Source organism: Rhamphochromis sp. 'chilingali', assembly GCF_963969265.1.
Source record: "Rhamphochromis sp. 'chilingali' genome assembly, chromosome: 6".
Taxonomy (NCBI): Eukaryota; Metazoa; Chordata; class Actinopteri; order Cichliformes; family Cichlidae; genus Rhamphochromis; species Rhamphochromis sp. 'chilingali'.
Window position 1 is genome coordinate 25,926,883 of NC_137933.1, and position 20,571 is coordinate 25,947,453.

General features: G+C 40.1%; 1 protein-coding gene across 1 annotated transcript in view; it reads right to left on the reverse strand.

Annotated features, from left to right (window-relative positions):
* Window positions 1–16,108: 16,108 nt before the first annotated feature.
* The window catches only part of mafa (MAF bZIP transcription factor a), a 71,894-nt gene continuing 67,431 nt past the window's right edge, over window positions 16,109–20,571 (reverse strand). The window contains exon 3 of the mRNA XM_080885736.1: window positions 16,109–18,767. The gene's annotated coding sequence lies outside the window, so the exon portion shown is untranslated. The remainder of the gene's footprint in view (window positions 18,768–20,571) is intronic.

A 20,571-nucleotide genomic window follows, 5' to 3' on the forward strand; every position in this document is an offset into this window, starting at 1 on the left:
CTTATAAAATATGCATTGTTTTTAGTGTTTAATAGCAACCACAGACACAGATTGACTTGACTAAGTGATTTATAAATGGGTATGCCCGTCATCATCCTGAAAAAAGATGCAGGTTTCCTTTTGCATCATACATCACCTTGATATTCATCTCACTGTGTAAGCACTTACTTTCTACTTGTTTTATGTAATGATTACTCAAAACAATAATGCGAATGTTTTTTGGTTGCATTTGCTGATCAAAGTTTTGATATATTCTTCTTTTTTTGGTGTATTCCTTGCTTTAACAATTAAACGCTTTGCTTAACTGCATATTTCAGCATGAATAGGTTTTGTTTCAAGACAAAGAAAAAAACCACCAGCTTCTCAATCTGAATTAACAGTAAACAGACTTATGCAACACACTGAAATGCTTTTATTTAATATTTTATTTAGTGTTTGTTTTAATTCTGCCTTCCTTAAAAATCTGGTTTTCCTCACTGCAACGACGCCTGTGCCCTGACCTTCAGCAGCACACCGAGAGATAATGTAATCATGGTCAGGGAGTCGCTGCTGTCAAACACATCTCCTGCATGTGATGAACGCATGCTGTGTGAGAATGTCAAACATCACACACCTGAGCACCTGTCTGTTCATGTCTCCAGCCCCACCTCACCCCGGTCACACAAGATGAGCAAGGGAAAGGACAAAAACCATGGGAGTGGTTGTGGAGAAATAAAAGAGGATAATTCATCTTGTGTATTGAAAGGAGGAAGGATCCCTGCACGTAGTAAATTATGACTCAATTACTGCCCTATTAATTTTCAAAAGCACGGGTTTAATTAAAGATTTTTTTTTTATCAGTGTGTGATTCACATGGTGGGGTACATAGGTATTATAATTTGTTTGTAATCAAGGCTAGCTGACTGGCAGCTGTGACAGTTGGCACAGCTTGGAGTGTGTTGGCCCCTGCAGTGTTCTGTTACTGGGTCACTGAGGCACTGTGTGCTGCAGACAGGGGGTGGCCTTTAGTGTCAGTCTTCTGTGACCTCCCGCTTGCATCCTCCACTCTCTTCAGCCTCTTCATCTTTATGTGCTATCCACTGAGATAAAATAGGGATAACGCAGATCAGCTGGCATGGAAAACATGTCTCACCTGCTGGGACGAGAGATTAGAGGGAGTGGATTCTCATGGATATATGTCGATTGTTGCACGTGTATATGAGGTTTATGGTTTCAAACGTGGTAAGTATCAGCCTCTGTCACTTCCAGACATCCTTAACAGAGGCAGGCTGTGACTTTTTAACCGCTGAACTTAACCTTCACCGCTGGGAGGAAACAATCAGCGCACAATTGATGAACATGCCCTTGCCCAACAGCGATGATTTCAGAATAAATATTACACTTTATTTTGAAGACACAAGCATATGTGTTAGGGTTGATAATGCACTATGGTCAGATGTGCTCATTATCTCTCACACTTCATTATTCCCTCCACTGCCTCCGTTCGCTGACCCCAAACCTGCAACCCCCATCTACTCTCCTCTCTCATTCACTCTGCTTTAGTTCCTTTTTTCTCTCCTACTCCCTCTTCTCTTTTGGACTGAGGTACGGGTGAGATCATAATTATGTTTTGACACATGGCGTTAGCCCCCAGAGCGCTAGGATTTTAACTCAAAGTGGGAGTTGTCAGTGCGACAGCCCTTGCTGCTCTTAATTGGAGGGGAGGGCCAAGAGGCCCGCCCACAGACCAGGGTGGCAGTTTTAATGAGGTTATGTTCATACAGGAAGTCGGAGTTGTGACAGGAGGAAACTATCATTGGCCTGTTAAAGAGAGCAGCTGACATCTCAAAGCCTACTGTGTTTGTCAGTGAGAGGGGAAAACCTCTCCATTCCTCTCTCTACAGGTGGAAACAGGCAATTAAAACAGAAATGAAGAATTAAAAAAAAAAAAGCAAACATCCAGGGCACCAACACAAACTTGACTGCATCGCCAATAAACACAAATCAGACGAAGAAAAGCTGCTGATAGAATAATAATTGCTAAATAAATTACTTAATAACCCTCCGTGGACTCACTTCAGTAGGACTCACTTGAAAATGAGCAAATTGCAGCAACTAAATGGCAATTAACACAAGTCAGCAAGATTATGAGTGCTTTTGTGTCTTTTATTTGTGCATGTATACACATATAAATTATGAAAATGTATACTCAGATGTGTTGGGTGACTTTTCTCTTATGTTCTTCAGTCTTACAGTAGCTTGGGTTTCAGAAAGAAAATTGGGAGAGAAGCAGTTAAAAGTGAAGCCTCTGACTTTTCTGGCCAAAACACTGGCCTTAGTGTTCTCCAGGTGCACCCTGCTGAGGAAGGGTCCTGTTGCCAGAGTAATGTGGCTGTTGGTATTCTGCCCTTACAAACAGGCAGTGCACAACCTTTGATCTGCGCCACCCTCAAAGTGAGTTCCCTCTTCAGCTCAAAGTCCATTTACAAAATGTATTCCATTCTTTCTCTCTGTATAAGCAAATCCAAAATATTTGTTCAACATTTCATTTCAAACAGACATTTATTTGGAATGAGAGCTGTGTTTGTTTTCCTAAGTAGTTTTTGAACAGGTTAGAGTTTCACCAAGGCATTTAAGCACACACACGATGCGTGTCAGCATGTAACCTAACAGAGACCGTAGCCATTTCCGCTCACTGTGTCCGTCCACAGACCTTTGCACGCCTTAGGTGCAAAAGTTTGTTTTTAGTCAAGGCAAGCGTTGCAGGCCAGGAATTTTGTGGAGCCCAGAAAGGAGTTTTTACAATGTTAAAAAAAAGTTTAAAAAATAAAGTTAAACAGGCTTTATTTTGCAAAATGTTTCACATTTTTGGTCCTTTGTTGGGTTTAGTCCAGTTGTGAATGCTAAGGGAGAGAGATCCCTCGCCTCTTGAGCTGTGCAAGACATAATAAATGGCTTTATTAATGAAGACATTTGAAAATAACATTTGCAAATTTGTGTGTACACATGTAGAGGTGGTGCCAGCTGGCATGGTTTTGACATATCACATGCTATGGTTTGCTTCCCCTGAATCTTATAGCATGAACTTAATAGACTCTCTTTGTCCACCGTGACAATATGTGGCTTTGAACAATTAGAGAGGACTCCTTCCTGCTATACTAGAGATAAACATCACCTGCTGGCTGTATAGATTGGAACAGACTCTCCAAGGTTGTCTGGAGGTCTTTTACTGTTTGGCTGCTCATTCACAGAGCTTGCTTCTCTAAGGAGTAGTAAAGGAACATTGGGGGGGGGAGAGATCTGTCATGACCTTGTGTGGCCTGGGTCATGAGGAGAGAAAGGTGGGGATGATGTAAAGCATTTGGTCCAGAACAGAAAAAGACAAGGTCATTGTGTTTTTCAGTGGGCTTTACAAGGTTGCTTAGTTAGTTGATATGGGCCACAGCAAATGGGCTTATCAATAGATGTGGACACCAAGGTGAGAAGGGGCAAGGTCCCATTTTAATCCAATCTGACTTTAATGCTTTGGCGAACATGATTTTTTACCGTGTTGTACATCAACGACTTTGCTGAGTTTTTTCCGGACTTCTAAGATCTCACAAGTACACCGAGTGGCTAAAACACTCAGGGACACATTTTCCAATGATACTGGAGCAGTTTGTGGCTACTCTTCTGTTTTCAGCTTAAGCTACACAGACTGTGTAGATGTGACTGTTGAGGTGAAACTGCTACTGGAGTAAGAGGCATATATAGCGCTTGAGGTGAAGGGTATTTATAAAATGAATGTGTGCGAGCTTGTGAAGCTTTGGCTCAGAGCTAAGTCATCCCACCTACGAGACACCCATCAGAGTTCTGTGATCAGGTCTGACTGTAATCTTACCACAACTTCAGCTCACTGTGCTTAGATTCACCCCCGGATGATTGTCATGAGTTTCGGTCGAGAGCATTCTTGCCTAACTGCTGATGTTCTGCTGCTAGATCGTGAGAACTGACACGCTGATGTTTTACTTCCTCCGTGTGTCGAAGATGGAAACAAATGTACTAGAAAAATGAACATGCACGTTCGCCAAAAACGTGGAAAGTTCTGACCACATAATTTATTTCGTAACAGGTGAAAATGAAGACGCTCGTCTTTTTTTCTTCTTCTTCAGTGTATTTTAATTCCGGTTTGTCAAGATCAGGAAGCGGTTAAAAAGGTCATACACATCATCAAATTGGACTAAATGTCACCAAGAATTAAGGTTGGATCACTGAAGATTCATTAGTCTCAAGATTTCCAGTAAATTCTTTTGTCACTCTGTTGCACAATCATGTTGTATCATATAGTCTTTGTGAGTCTCTACAGTGATCACCTCTGGTTAAAGCAAGAATTCTAAATGCTCTGAGGTCCACTTAGCCGGGCTTCTCTAACATTAATAATGCAGAACATTTTCCTAATGAGGGAACATATTTTTTCTTTTCCATTTTTTTTCTTTTAACATGTTGGATAACTGTGTTAATCAAGGCTTTACTTTCAGATTTCCTCTCTAATGGCATATCCAGTGAAGGGAAAAGGTCATGGTGGTAATAGACTGATCTGTCGTCCTCAGGGAGATTCTCCCTCTCTCTCTTTTTTTCTTCCTTTCTTTCTTCTCTCTTTCCTCTACACCTCGCTGTTTCTGCTCAGCCTCGAACAGGCAGTCTCAGTCGCAGACATCCTCATCTGCCTCCCGCTGCGCTCAGCCCAGGATTTCAATCAGAGGGCCAAATGAAATTATTAAGAGGTGTTAAACTTATTAATCATTAAATTAGCTAAATGATCCTCCAAGTACAGCCCAGATGAATGACGTGCCATTCTCTAATGCAATTTGCCTCTCCACCTTTCCAGCAGGTGAAGGTCATGAGAGGGCTCGGAGCATACCAGTTGATGGTTTTATTATTTTGTTCGTTTACTTTTCATGTTTAATCACTTTCTTTCTTCGGGTCAACTTCAAACAATTCACTGAACCTGAATATGAATAAATATAACGCGAAGCAAGCGTGAAAAATACGAGCGGTTAAAACTGCTATTAACTTTAAAATATACTCTGTTTCAAAATGCAGAGGCTAACTTGAAGAAGAAAGACATTAGACTTATGTACACCTGACACTTCCTGTCATCATTTCCTTTTTGATGATAGGCACGTATCTAAGTGCTCTGAAGTTTCATTTCATATCCGTTATCTCGATGTGATTGGTGGGAAAGTAGGTGAGCATATGCGAAACACACCTCCTACGTAACACTTGAGCTTTCTGTGTTAGTATGCAATGACATTTTGTTGATATCGTGTATAAACACCCCATGTCAATATGAATACAGATGGCTGATTCACCTTTCAAGAACCCCCAGTGTCACCATGTGGTGAAGTAGCCTTAAGTGGTTTAGACGTAATAATGAAACATTTTAGCATTCATGCGCAAAAAAGATCCAGTAAGACAAGCATTTAAAAAAAAATAATTTTGATAATTATGCCGTGTGGTGGAGTTTTTTCTCCTTTCGCCCCTATTTGTTTTTCTTTTTTCTTCATAGCAGAAGGATTCAGAGTGTGACAGTTCTAAGTAATAACAAAAGTTGATACTTATGCTAGAAAAGATTTTTAAAATTGAGACTAACATTTTCAGCATTGATCTAATAAGTAATCAAATTATTTATTCATGTAAAATCCAGACAAAGTAGAGAAAGTTTGCATTCTGATATTTTCTCATTTTCTTTGATTTACTCATTGCTTGCATAATTGTTTATGCCTACCCACAAATGACTCATCTTACCTTTACCTTTCATTTCTATGCAGCATGCAATATGCTTTATCTGTATGTCTGTGTGTCTGTATGCGTGTGTGACATATACCCCCAGTAGTGCAGATTTACAGCCCCGAGGGATTTAAATATCATTTTAATTAATCTGCTCACCTGAATTTAATGAGACATGTCCAAGGGGCTGTGTGCTTGTGTGAATATACTGGATGCATGTGTGTGTCCATATATGACTCTGACTTAAGATGTGCATCTGTATGTTCAAGAATGCATGGCTGTGACTAATGAAGTTCATTGAGGGACTTCAAATAAGCTCCTTCACTTGCTTTCAGAATTTGCATGTACTATTTGTATCTGAAAGTCAAGGATACATTCTGTGTTTACCTTATAATGAGGCTACACCACTTTTATAAATAAAGGATTGTCTAGAAATCAGTTCCATCTGTTATTGATACAAGTATGATTATGTAATTAGTCTGAGATCTATATTGACATTGATTACAGTGCAAACAAGGGATTAGAGCTTTCTGTGTTCTCTGGACAGTTCGGGCAGACATGATCTGGACGTGTTCGACAGGCTGACCAAATGGCCTGTGCAACCTTGACCAAGTTTACATCAATACGTGATTGAACTGAACACAAAGGTTATGGGAAAACGTAGATTTAGAAGTTGCCAAAAGCAAATGTCTTCAAACATCATGTCAATACACACTGAGAATTTGCATAAATGTGTAAATTTGACTAATTAGCTGGTAACACAATTTCACTTCTGTGTGTTGTAATATAGATAACGTATTAGCACTTTGTAGAGATGTAAGGCTCTTAGATTGTCTTTGTTCTACGGAATACTTGAGATAAACAGATTTATTTTAAAATGTAGTTTCTTAACGTTTTAAAGTGAAAAATGAGGGCAAAAATCACTGATGTTGATAAATTAATAACATGATTATTTGAAATGTCAACAGGAGTTATGGAATGATATGACTTTTATCTCTGTCTAGTTGTTGGCAGTTCAACTTTAAATCCTTAAATGCTGTGCAAAAGTCTAGAACCGACCTTCATGCTTTTTTTTCTAGTAAAATGGGAACTAATTCCAATTAAATCCATTATTATGTAATTTTTGAAGCATGTGCAAGCATAAATGGAAATCCAGTGTATAAGGCAGAAACTTTTGACAATTCTACTAAGCTTGAAAGTCAATATTTGCTATGACCACCTTGATTCTTCAACACACCCTATCTTAGGCAAATTTCCTTCTAATTTCTGTAAGCAGTCTTCTGCAATTGTTCTCCAGGCTTTTTGAAGGACATTCAATGCTCTATCAAGACGATTTTACACTGATTCAATAACGTTGAGATCAGAGCTCTGGGGAGGCCAGAAATGTTCCATTATATTCTTTTAAAAACACACTGCACACCATGCTGACATATGCCACATTTTTGGTTAAAACGAGCAAAAATTGCAGGCAGTGCAGGATGTTCCTCCATTTTGAGTGTGTCAGAACGTGGTTGTCAGTGTGAAAGACGACAACAAACATGCAAGCGTGTTGCCAAACATTACACAATAGGTTTGCACAAAAACCCTCCCTCCCTCCCTCGATCACAATTGCCCGTTTCTCTCTGTATTCTGCTTTTGTTTTGTCGCGCCTCATTTGTGATGGTATTTATCTCAGTGAAGAATACAAAAACCTGCTCTTGTCTGAAAGAAGAGTCATTTACAATCATTTACATTAACAAAAAAACTGTATTTTAACATTACAATAACCTCAGACAATAGCATATATCTGCCTTGTTCATTTTGTGCAACAAATGAACAGAGGTACACACGCTTCTATTGTTCTGGTTTAAATGTGCCATAGCATAATCATCTCCCCCTTCACTTCGTGTATTAGATAATGAGAAGATGCTGATAAGTTCCTCAATACAATCTGCTCCCCACTGGCTAATCCACATCATTCAGTATTGTGAGGATCACAATGATAGTTTATTATTGCTCATTCAGGGCTCAACAGTGATTTAAACGTTCGAAATATAGGAACAAACACGCTGTCTCAGATCACTCATCCATTTAAGAGGATGCCAGTTCTGCTTAGTAGCAGCTGTTTGTTGCAATGAGGATGATGATCATTGTTAGCCTCAAAGCTCTACAGTTCATACGTACCTTTGGAAAAAGAAAACGCGTGTTTATCCAATAAAATGGAAAAATAAATCATAGTAAGGATGCCTGTCCTGCACATATTCAACTTTGGAAGTTTCCAGTGAAACACAGAAAACGAATCAAGAATGGAATTTCAATACAATATAGCTGCAGTAAATGTTCCCTTTTCCCCAGGATCTTATAAAGAGAGGGCATCTTTCTGTTTAGCTCTTCTAACCCTCTGTTGTCAGCCACCTGGAGTATTGAATTTCACTGACACTGGCCCCTAATGAGAAGCAGAACGACACCTTCGTATTATAGCTAGTGCCCTACCTCTCTCCATTTCTATGACTTGCTTTAATAAATTACTGTCCAATAAGATCTTTTATGATCTTGGCATATGTTGCCTTTTATAGGTGAAAATAATTGCGTTCCCAGATCACCCTGTCCATTCTGAACATGAGAATGAGACTAGCGGAGCCTACAAAATGAGATAGTTTCACAGTGTCTGCACAAGTCCTTCTCATTTGGGTCGTTACGCCTCCCCCTCCTTCTTTCTCAGTTTCCTGGCATACCTTCAGAAGCACCAACCCCCCCCCCCCCCCCTTCGCCACTCTCAACTCCACTCATGCCTAAAGAGGCCTGCGCTTGCATGCCAACAGGCACTGATAAACCCACAACACCATCCCCCAATCGACTTCACACACACACACACACACATGCACAGAGTCTTGTTTTTGAGTTCCCACTGAAGTGTGACAGAAGCCACTTGACAGGTGACACACACACTTGATGTTATCGGGTCAGGGCCAGAGATTCAGCCTCTTGAGTGATGAGAGACTGTCACTCGCATTGTTTATCTATGCTACAGGAGGGGAGAGAAAGGAATGACAGAGGGAAAGCGAGTGCTTCTTTCTTTCTTTGCCATATATCACTCGAGGGGAAAAGAGGAGCAAAGAAAAATACAGAACCTTGCTCCCTGCAGAAGACAGTGTGTACATGTGGAATTCCTGACCGAAGCCACCGAATCAAACATCTTTGAAACACTCAAATCTGCAAATATTCTCATGGCCTGTACGGTAGCATGGCCCGTGATTGGGGTTTCTGTGTAAACGGTGCAGAAAAACACGAACCTAGAAGTGCTCTTCAGTCATTTACAGAAATTTGCTGAAGTCAGCTCACAAATTGATTTGGCTTTGTTATTGGCATTGTCAATTGATTACACCTAGGGCGATAATGAAATAACTAATTGAATGTGTCCTCTTGTAAACAATTTGTTGAAACATACAAAGCACAAACTTCCCTTGCTCTGTGCAAGAGACTTTTAATTAATTGAAGACCGAGTCTGATAACCTTCACAAAAGTATTAGCCATTCCTTTAGTTTCAGGCAAGGAGTAATCTTAGAATGATGATAATTAAACAGATGCCACAGAACTCACAAATATTATGGGAATCTCTGCGATATTAAAGTGGCATATAATAGACAGTCTGGTTCACCAAAGCCAAGGTGAAGTGAGAGGTCTCCACTCCGTCTTATACAACTGGGCGCCAGGGGTCAAAGGTCATTGTGTCAATTGCTTTCCTTGTACTCCACCAAAGATATAAAAAAGAGGAAAAATCTAGCAGTTAGGCTCCCTTACAGACCAGGGCTAGCGTTTATCAGGACACAACACCGGATTAATGCGTTTTATAACTAAACTCTGTAATTGTGTTTAGTTTCCCTTCACTGTTTAGTTTTACTTTATCACTCGTACGCAGAAGGATTCAAGAGAGACTTCAGAAGACAGACATGTTTTCTCTTTACAATAATTATTTATTAAATTCAAAATATCTTTAGCACAGGTTAAAAATTAGACACTTCCATCTACTATGAGCGCCTTGGGATTTAACATGGTTCTAACATGGTTGAAAATAAATCCTCTAGAAACAAAAACAATTTTTTATTTTCACTCCTCCCTATTTCTGTTTTCATAAAATGTCACATTAGAGTTGCTAGGGCAGAGGCAAATTTGAAATATAGATTATCATTTTTCATTGGACATTATTATTCTTTTAATATTAGAAAAAAAATATCAAAAACTCTTTCCCTTGCATGTCATGAGTTGGACAATTTGGAGTCAAAATTGCCTGTTGTACCAGCTTTGTAGTTTGTTGTTAATCGGAATTTACAGACATTTACAGAATTGTTATTTCTTTTGTAGAAAACAGATTAATGCCTTTTTTTAAAGAGCACACTCTAAAGCTGGTGATAAGACTTTTTTGGTGAAATAACTAAAATTGCACCGCAGTTTCACTACTTTTAAGTAGTTTTGCCACAACACTTGATTTATTGTGGAAGACATTCAGAATATGTCATTAATTATTAAGCGTATGCATGTAAACATGCAGTGGCAATGGAAAAAAGAAACTCAAAAAAAGAAAAGAAAAACAAATCAACAAAAAAGCAAAAGACCTACAAACATGATCTGACTGCTTTCCCCTCAGCTTCTTAGTCCCCATCCCAACTAGACCGCAAACCAGTGATTTATTTTTTTATTTTTTTTGCCTCAGCCCTACCTTACGAAACATAAAAAAGATAAAAAGTAACATGAGCAGAGCAGTGTAGTAAATGGCAGGCCAATGCATTAGTTATCAGTAAGAAAACATTAACAGCAAAGACATATACTTTTCAGTTTTGAAGTTGTTTACAAACCATATCCGTGTTTACAATTTCTTATGATTTTCAGTGTTTGCTTCTTGTCGTCACTACATGCCATATGAGAAGTCGGGATTACAAAAGTACCTGAACAAATTGCTTGTATATTAGCATGCATAGCTGTTTGGTATTTACATCCTATTTACAGACTTGAACTAGGAAGAAAAGACTACAATACATTTTCTTTCATGTGTTTCATTTACATTTCTAGGATGGAGAACAAAAAGCAGCCTCATACCGATTTGAGTACATGGGACATGCACATAAAAGAGAATGTTTGCTCGACTAAACAAGGTGTGTTGTTTTATTCCCCTTCACTGCAAAAGGAATAGCTCAGTTCTGTAACAGGCTTTGTCTCTGACCAGTGCTACCGCATTGCATAACAGAGATCTAGTTTTCCCTTTGTCTGTATTGCGCACTAGTCTCTGAGCACAGGGGGCTTGGAAAGGTTAATTTACGATGTTAACCGTGCCGTGAAGGGAAAAGCAAATAGGAAAGAGCATGCACAGCACCAGAGAAGGACATTAAGCTGTGGCTGCGTCTCTCTCTTTCATGCTTCCTGTATCTGTCCAGTCAGTGACAACAGGAGGGCCTCCTGATTTGTACAAAGACACTGGGCTATCACCATCCATCATTGCGGACATACTGAGATGATCTTATATCAGCGATCAGGCTCTAAGCAGGCACTCGGCACTGACACATTCTTTTTCGAATTGTGCCTTTCATAGCCACAGAAAAATGCCCACATCAGTGTGCTTGGAAATGTAGAAAAAAGGCCTTTAAAATGTTTTATTTAATGGATGTAGTGCAACAAAAATGAGAAGACAGTCGAAGAAGAAGCTGCCACTTACAGTATAGTGCGAATAGAATAAATGACTACAAAATATGTTACACCATATCCAAAAGCAGATTTTGCATTTTTATTGTTATAGTTTTGTCAGTTTTTGTAGAAAGAATGGAAGACATGGATATATTTAGGCTGCAGACAGCATTTGTAATCCAGGGGCTAGTAACCTGCTCATGGGGTGTTGCAGTCATTAAAGATATTGCTCATTTAGTGAGGATAACATCACTATTACGTATCCTCAATTCTCCCAACTGCTACAAGTCCTTTGTCCACCTCGAGCTCATTTACAGTCAACCTCTAATATGGGCAATCAGCAGCACTATACCCTCACTGGGGGTCCATAAACACTTGATTTCACAGAACTGCCTTTGATAAAGGAGGGAGGTGACTGCCAGAGCATGTTAATGTGCTTTCCCATAAAGCTTATCTCTGACTAGGGTCACGGAGGCCAAGTGGCAAGGGGCTGATCGCCATGGCAATAAGACCCTAGAAGCTGTTACTGCAGCTTACGGCCCCTCTGATAATAACAGAGCCAACCAAGGTCTACCTTTGGATAATCAAACCCCTCATCCAGGCCCATGTGGGAAATAATGTGGACATTTACTATGGTACAATTGAAATGAGGGGCGAGCACAAATTAACCTCTGGTAACAGTGAAGGAGCTCATTGTGATAGGAATCATAAATTTTTAATTGTTCACCAGCAGCAGTATTTTAAAAGCATGTAAAAACAAAATGATGAGCTGACCCACACTACTGGAGCACAAACGCAGTTTAAACAAACGCATTCGAGTGAAAAAGAAAATTATTTACCTTTCAAAGTGGCCAGACTTCCGAAATACATATTTTTTCTAGTAATGTTTTTTCCCCCCATTAGTACATTAGGCTGCATAATTACGTTTCTTCTATTTTTGTCAGGTATATGTGATGATACTGTATAATTTAGTCGACTAAAGATGGGAGCTTTGAAGAGCACTTTGATAGCATATGGTTATCCCCTGCTGTCTCAGACTCTCTGCTCTGTAGGGGGCCCAGAAGGGATGTATTCATAACTTTCTGGACTTTACAAACTTTTCACTTCTCTAAAACTGAAGGATTACACCCGAATCACAGCAGGGAGAACAGCATGTTATCTCCTCTTGAGCCACTATAATCTCAGTTTTACACCCTAAAGGTAAACCCTTACCCCCCACCCCCCGAAGCAGGATAGAACAAAACAGGGGTAAATTAAATTAGTACTATTACCTTCCTGTCTGACCCTGAATTAGTGTGCACAGACTTCGCACAATCAAAGTAAGCTTGGTACTCTACCAAAAACGGCATTCTGTGTTTTCCATGTGCATTAGCTTCATCAATTGTGTTTCAAAGCAGGCAAATTGGAATCTAGTTAAGCTGTTTTCCCTGCCGTTAATTTTCTCTCTGTTTTCTGGCTCAGGTGTGGGAGACTAAATCAAGCTGTCAGAAACCAGACTGCACAGCTAAACGGTGCAGACTGAAATGCCACCTGTCCACAGCTCCTGGCAATTTATTATTTCCCCATTTATTTGTTTCTATAGTAGCAAACTTGGCTATTTGTAGAAGTCCCTATTGTCTCTCGTTTTTTTGTTTTTAAAAACTCACATTCTGTGTGTTTTGAACCATTGCATCCCACAGACAAAGGTTGTGATTTCCTCCATTATCTAATCAGATGCTAAAGATTTGGTTTACAGCATTTATCAATGGTATTACAATGAGGTCAGCCCAGAGCATTTCTTCCAATTGAGGCATTTTGGTTAATCCGATTTTCTTCACCCCCATCCCCAATCTTCTTGGGAGCTCATCTCATCTCAGCGAGGGGCTTGATGGCTAACTGCCCACCTAGAGCTCAAGCTTATGTGCAGGCCAGAATGAGGTGGCAGTAAGGGCTTTAAAGGCTCTATTATTCATCCCTGCCATTAGCTATGTGGCATAAGGAGGGCTGTTCTGTCTTTCTTGCTGTCTGGTTGTGAGACCAACCTTCATCCACTGTATCCCTACGTCAAAGTCCACACCACTTCATGTGTTACATTTCAAGCATTTTAAGAGTCCTCTCTTAGTTCAAATACACACATGAGTTAGATATTCTGTGAGTAATGTGTTGATGTACCCACAGTATGTTGACCTCATACATGTGAATAATTTTTCAAAAGGCTCAGGTCAGCCTGGAGGTCAGGATTGAAGTAGAGGACTTGACGGGTTGCTTCACTGTAATACTACCACCTTTGACCCCACTCCCACTACCCCATCCCTGTCTAGCTTGAGGTCACTGCTAATCATGACACTCCATCAGACATAGACACAGACAGCCAAAGTGTGTGTTTTTGTGTGTATGAAAAGGAGCTGTGTGTGACAGAAAGAAGAGCAGGGCATGGATATGTATGCTGCTGCATATTTCTGCAGTACAGAGTTGCATGGTGAGAAGAGCTGCTGTCAAGCATGTGTCTGTCATCAAAGTTACTGTATGTAACTTTGATTGCAGTATTACTTAACATAGAAATAGAGGATAGAGGTCATCTGGATAAGTTTATAGTTGTGTAGCTTAATGCTACACAAACACAAAATAAGAATTTAAAATTCACACTGGAAATTGTACTGCCATCCTTCATGATTGGTGGTTACTTAAAGAGCTCCATATACCATGCCACTCTGTTATACAGTGTTAAGTGAGTCTTTTGTAGCTTTTTTGACTAAAAATCATTTTGGGGTCTTACTAGAAAATCTTAGCTTGTCAAATTTATACTCATATTTTCCAATAAATCGCCTTTTAGTCATGCATTTTTTCTATGATACATTTTGCTATTCCCTGTTCAGAACAGTGATCTCTCTCTCTTGTGTGCCAGGGGTGGGGGCAGCTATCACTTGCCACAGCATTGTGTCCTTGGCAGGATTCACATGTATGCGTAGTGTCAATACTTGATGGTTAAGATGCCTGAGGCTTGGGAAGTATCTTTGCTGGCACGATTGTCATAGCAACAACCAATCACTCACAAGGCAAGGTAACAGAACTTTGCTTAGCAGCTGGCATAGGATTAACTAGCTGCCTGTGACAAGCAACTGTCTCACACTCATGGGATAGTTTTATAACGGGATTTGACCTGCCAGCAGCTGTAATGAAGTAGTTGATGTAACATTGCCTTTTCACTATTCTGTATTGAGCATTGGTTGTCCACACAAAAGCTTTACACCATATCTTCAGCCACACATCCAGAAGGCAGACAGACTTGAAATAATCAAACAGGCCCGTTTTATTCAGGTTGTTTTTCCTCTGCAGTGTTCTGTCTATGTGTTTACTCTGTCACTTGGCCCCAGTGTGCATCTGCTTCAATGATCCACAGGCATATGCAGCACACACACACAAGCTAGCCGGTGATGACACTAATCAAGTGTTTAGTCAGGAGGACATGGACTTATTAACCAGTTTAGAGAATGGGCTAGATCATAATCAAATAAAGTAGAGATAAGTTAATAAGGTGAGATCTTATAAAGTAAGCTCTGCGGCATTTATCCTGCCCGAAATGGCTCTAGTATGCTGCTACTCACTGTGACACACAAGCACAGTACATAGTTAAGGGGAACATGTAGCAATCTCTCTTTATCACATGCATTGTTCTTCCCCAACATGGTGCTGTCTTTTATTTTCTAGCCTTGCTCTTTCACTGTTTTTATTAGACATGGGTGAAGCACCTCAGTAGTCCAGTATAAGCCAGACCTCTCTTGGCCTAATCCAAAAATAAGATTGTGGAGCTACTTTATCCTGATACCCCACTGACCACAGAGATGGACTGACCACTTTACCGAAGCTGATCATAATCTGCCCAGGGGCGACAGGGAGAGGAAATAAGTAAATGAAGATACTGTGTTAAAGACATGACTGAAGTAGTTAAGAGGGAGCGTTGTGAAGAAATAGAAGAATTTGGTGTATAAGAAAGGGGTGGGTGAATGGGGGGAGGAGCAAGATGAGAAGAAGACTGATTAAGTGGGGCCCATATGAAGGAGCCAGAGGAGAGAAAGGCAGCGGGCAAGACCCAGTAGGGGGTAAATCCGAATCAGTAGAGCTCTATATCCCTGATATCCCTGCCCCCTCCTCTCCAGCGTATCCATCATGTTAATATACATACAGCGTGGCCCTCTGGGTAATATATCTTTGACCTGTGATTACACTAACAGCTTATTGTTTGCACACTGAACAATCCCATTATGTCGACGATCTGTTTACATACAGCCTTGCTGTTTAGATTAGTTTGCTGTGCGCGTGTGTGTGCGTCTGTCACAAAAAGATCAAGGATGTGCTTCTGTGCTTGTAGGCATTTACACACGTTTTGTGTGTTCAGGTGTATAGCTGTCTATATTGTTCTGGTCCTGTCCAGTTTTATTGCTGGGTGGTGTTTAAACACTGCAATCAAAAACATGGAAAGCACATCTACCTGTCACATACGGCTTCATCTTTGTTTCACTTCTAACAAAGTGGAAAGCCTTGACACTCAGACCACACACAGTCTCATATTTGAATGACATCTTCATCCCTTTCTGTGTTTTAAATCTTCCTTAACTAATCACCACTAAGTCAGAAGTCCAAATTTCAAGTCAGTTTACATGTTGACTGTAAATAGCTTTGGTGTGCTCTGACAATATTTGATTTAAGAAGATTTGCTCACATAAATTGTAAGACCTACTTTGTGTAAGACACACAAATTAGGCAACCACATGTATTCTGCTAAAATTCTATTTTTATGGTGCAGCATTTTGATTTATGTCTTTTATTAATTTTACTCCAAAAGAAAGCACCTGTTTTGCAGAGTTGATGTCGTTTCCTACTTCAACTGCATTTTAGATGGTTGAGAAATTTCTGCAGCTGCATCCAGAAAGAGTACAGATGTAGTGGGCAGGCATTACAGAAGCATAGAGGGTATTGGGTATTTGGCCACAAGGGTGAACATCTGGTGGAGCAGAGGGCCATACTCATTAACACAAAGTTAACCTTAGACAGGACATTAGGTCATGACAGCCCAGAGAGCTGTATGATAGTAATAGATGGGGTCAAGGGGTTATTGAAAATTTTTTAAAAATTGACAAATAAGTGGACCGACCAGTAAAGTATGTCAACATCAGCTTAGTACAACCTTAAATTTTGATCAGAAGCTGTGAAATTACACAAAAAAAGAAAAAAAAAACTCCTTTCAGCCCAGCCTTGTTTCCTTTCCTTCCCCTCCTCTGCTTTGCTCTTGGACTTCTCTGTCAGTGCATACACTCATTGAGACGTGCAAATCCCTTTGACACTGGATGAATAGACAGTTGCTGGCAGGATGCCCTATGCCACTTTGTGCGCAGCCACTTAATTGGAGCGCCCCAGTTTTCCTTCTCTTCTTCTACCCACATTCGCTGTGGCCAGATTCTGTGTGACATCAGCAGGGACAGTATGTGTTCCTTCAGAGAGTTTAAACCTTATCAGAACTGCTGTTTGCTGGAAGACAACATGTCACAGTAGACATCAAACTGTTTCTGTCACCTTACTGTAAATCTCCTGCCATCAAATATGGAGATGTAAAGCTGTCAAAGGGCTTGCATTGGTTTAGAGAGTCAACCCACTCACTACCTGCTCATCCTCTTGTTTGAATAAAGGTCACATTCCATCTACAAATCAACATGCAAAGTACAGCATCTGAGACTATACATACTTGACATAGTGTACATATATACAGCAACATATTCGAGAGGCATTGTGTATGATTGAGCATCTCTATGCATGCGTCATATGTGTGTACTTGTTGGGCATTGGTTTGGTTTCTCCCATTGCCATATAGATCCATCCAAAGCATTTAATGCTGAACTCTCCTCGTGAGGCTCTAGAGGGACATGCAGCAGAAACGTGGGGTAGTAGAGGGGGGTCAGTGTGAAGACATGGATTTCTTGATGCACAGCAGAACACTGAGAGGTAGAGGATGCACAACGGTGGAGATGAGGTCTTCAACAAGCTAGAAATTATCCCTGTTGTCCATGCAAAAGGATTTCTGTCTTCACCAGTGAGGGCCTAATCCTTGAGGTCATCTCTTCATTGGCTTGGTACGATGTCAGTCAGTCCTTTTGGTTAGCTTCATAGTCCACTGAAGGCAGAGGCCAGAATCCTCATTTCTACATTGCAGTTACTGAGGTCTTCTTTTGCCCCTGTGTAGGCTCAGGACTGGAGCACAGTTTCAAACCATGCAAAGAAAAAAACGTGTCCCTCTCAGGCTAACAGCAGCTTTGCTACAACAGTTACGAAGTGGGCATGAGAGGGCAGGGCAGTTGTTGTAGTAGAAAATAATAAATAAGAAGACAATGGGAGAAATCTGTAAATTATATATAAAAAAAAAACAAAAAGAAAAAAAAAGTACATCAAATATTAAACCTAATACTTAGAGGTGCTATGTTAGAATCATGGCTTTGGGAAATTGCCTGCTTCTTCTGTTCAATTTGCCTGTTTCCCAATGGAATTCACTGATGATAGCAAAGGAGTTTCTGTTGTATAATCATTGTAATGTGGCCGGATAAATTTGATCTATTCAGACAGTATCCAGGTATCTGAGACTAAATCACTGGCCATCAGAAAATATCTTCAGCTATTTTAAACTTTCAAAAATGTTGTCTGAAATATCCACATACTGAGATTTGTGATCTAAGAGCGTGGTAAATATACACTAAAGTCTGATCCATGCGGTTGTCTTCATTTGTCTCTATTTACACGTACTAGTGTGGATACTGGAGAGGAAGACTAGGCTGAGAATAAGAACAATTGTAAGTACAGTTTTTACAATTAAATTAACTTCAAAGACTAGAGAAGCAATATCTGAAATGATAGCTACATTGGCTCTGAATAGGTAAGAATACTGATTTTATATGGAAAATATTGAACCATGGGTATTCTATTCACAGTAATGAAGGTTTATGAATTTGGTGAGAGCAACTCGGTACATTTCCTATATTAGGAATAAGAATAGGGTTTTTATTGTGATCTATTTACAGAAGCATGCATCAGTGATCTTCCCATCGAAGAGAATCAACCATCTCCTGATTATGAGTCTCTGTGATTTTTATTTTTGTTTTATTTTATTTTATTTCTTTTTTATTTTTGTGGTTTTGTAGAAAAAAGCTGGAGGTAAAATATTGGGAAAGGAAACAGGGGTAGTAAGAGGCTTTTCAAGAATCGCTGTAGAGATTTTGAAGAATTCCAGCGGGCCTTGTTTGTTGTTCTTCGGGAAATAATTTTGAATGTTGTGCTTTGTAGGTGTCTCGGTGCAATTGGTCAGTCGCTTTGATGTCATCACTGCTCAGTCATTAGGTTATCTGTTAATGGAGAGAGACAGAAAGAGAAAGGGGGGAGGAGGGGTTGGACAAGAAAGGAAGACAAGAATTAAAGTGGGAGTCATACTGCAATTGACTAGTGTTGCTTTTCCATGTACGCCGTGAACACACGCACGCACACATACAAACACACACTCACAGTTGTGTTTTCATATCTTTGTGGTGACATCTAAGCGACATAATGCTTTCCCTAGTTGCTCACCATTACCCTAACCATCAAAAATGAATGCCTAACCGTAACCCTTACCCTAAACCTACCCATAACTTAATTATAACTCTGACACTAAAACCACATTTTGAGTCTCAAAAATGCCTTCAAACTCGTGTGGACAGGCATTTTGTTCCCATAAGGGCTGTTGGTCCCCACAAGTATAGTAAACTTTTTGGTCCCCACAAAGATATGTAAACACACACACACACCTACACACACACCCACACACACACACACACACACACACACACACACACACACACAAAGTACACCTCAAGACTGTGAGTGAAGTCCACATTGTGAGCAATACAGGACCCTTGTCTGAACTGCGCGTGCTTGTCCAGGGTTTATTGTGACACACAGTAAGCAACAGTCACTGCACTTGAAGTGTGGGATGGGCTCTGCTGTCACTGGTCCCAGTGTAAAAACAAAGGCAGAATGACCACCCTGTGAGTGTACATGGAAAGCCCACTTGGCTGAGATTCAGAGTGACAGTGGCGTCAGCATGGGGGGGTGACTCTATAATCAGCTTCAATTAAGGCCAAGGAGAGATGAGGCAATTCACTAACAACATGGGTGAGTCTAATTTAATTCTATTAAAAATATTATTTAGTCTGGTTGTGATTTACCATTTTGAACCGTAAACATTTTTTTTACACATTTTCTTTATTGTGTTGTGTGTTTCTAAAAAGTTTCGGGAGACCTTCCAGCATCTTGTGCACTGTGAAAGAATGATTCATGTGGCCAGAGGGAGGTCTTTGTGGGTGGGCCATTAGACACAGAGACTATAGTGGAATTCAGCTGCTATCTACTGGAGATCCAATTACATGACCCTACTGTAAAGGTACTGCCTGCACCCATTATAAATCACCATAAACAAAGTATTGGCATTGCTTTGCATACCATCACAGCTCCACTGATGCTGGTAGAATCTATACATTTTTTATGTCATTGTATTTACATTGTATCCATTTGTGGAAAATGTTTTTACTTTTATCTATTTATATTTTGTTTAATTTTGCCTAACATGATTCCTAAGGACATGATGAGTGATGGTAAAATACACTTAAGAATATGATTTATGATTATTATTTCTAGTAGTTTTCCATTATTATAATCAAGTATTTTAGATTTTGCTGTTATTTGTAGTTGCATATAAATACATGTACACAGTCTAGCTTCATCAGTGGTGCCTCTTCGTGCGTTTGCCTTCGGTTAGTTACGGCACAAATCACTACAACTGTCTTTTTTTGTCCAGCTTTTGCACATCAGCTAGCCGTGTTCTTTGAGCTAACATGCTCACAGCTATTACCCCAGGGCATGCTACGTCCATTCTCAGAGAACTGCTACCGTCAAGACTACATCCTCTCCAAACAGAATGTAGTCCCAAGGTGTGTGATAACAGAGGATGTGATGGGAATGCAGGGCCACTTGGACTTCTAAAGCCAGGTGTTAGCACTTCAGCTCACTGCCTCATCAATAATTGACAGAGGCAAACCAATCAGAACAATTTGCTCCCCACAGCGAAGTGCTAGAGCAGCCTAACACCAGTGAATCATTAATGAGGCAATTAGC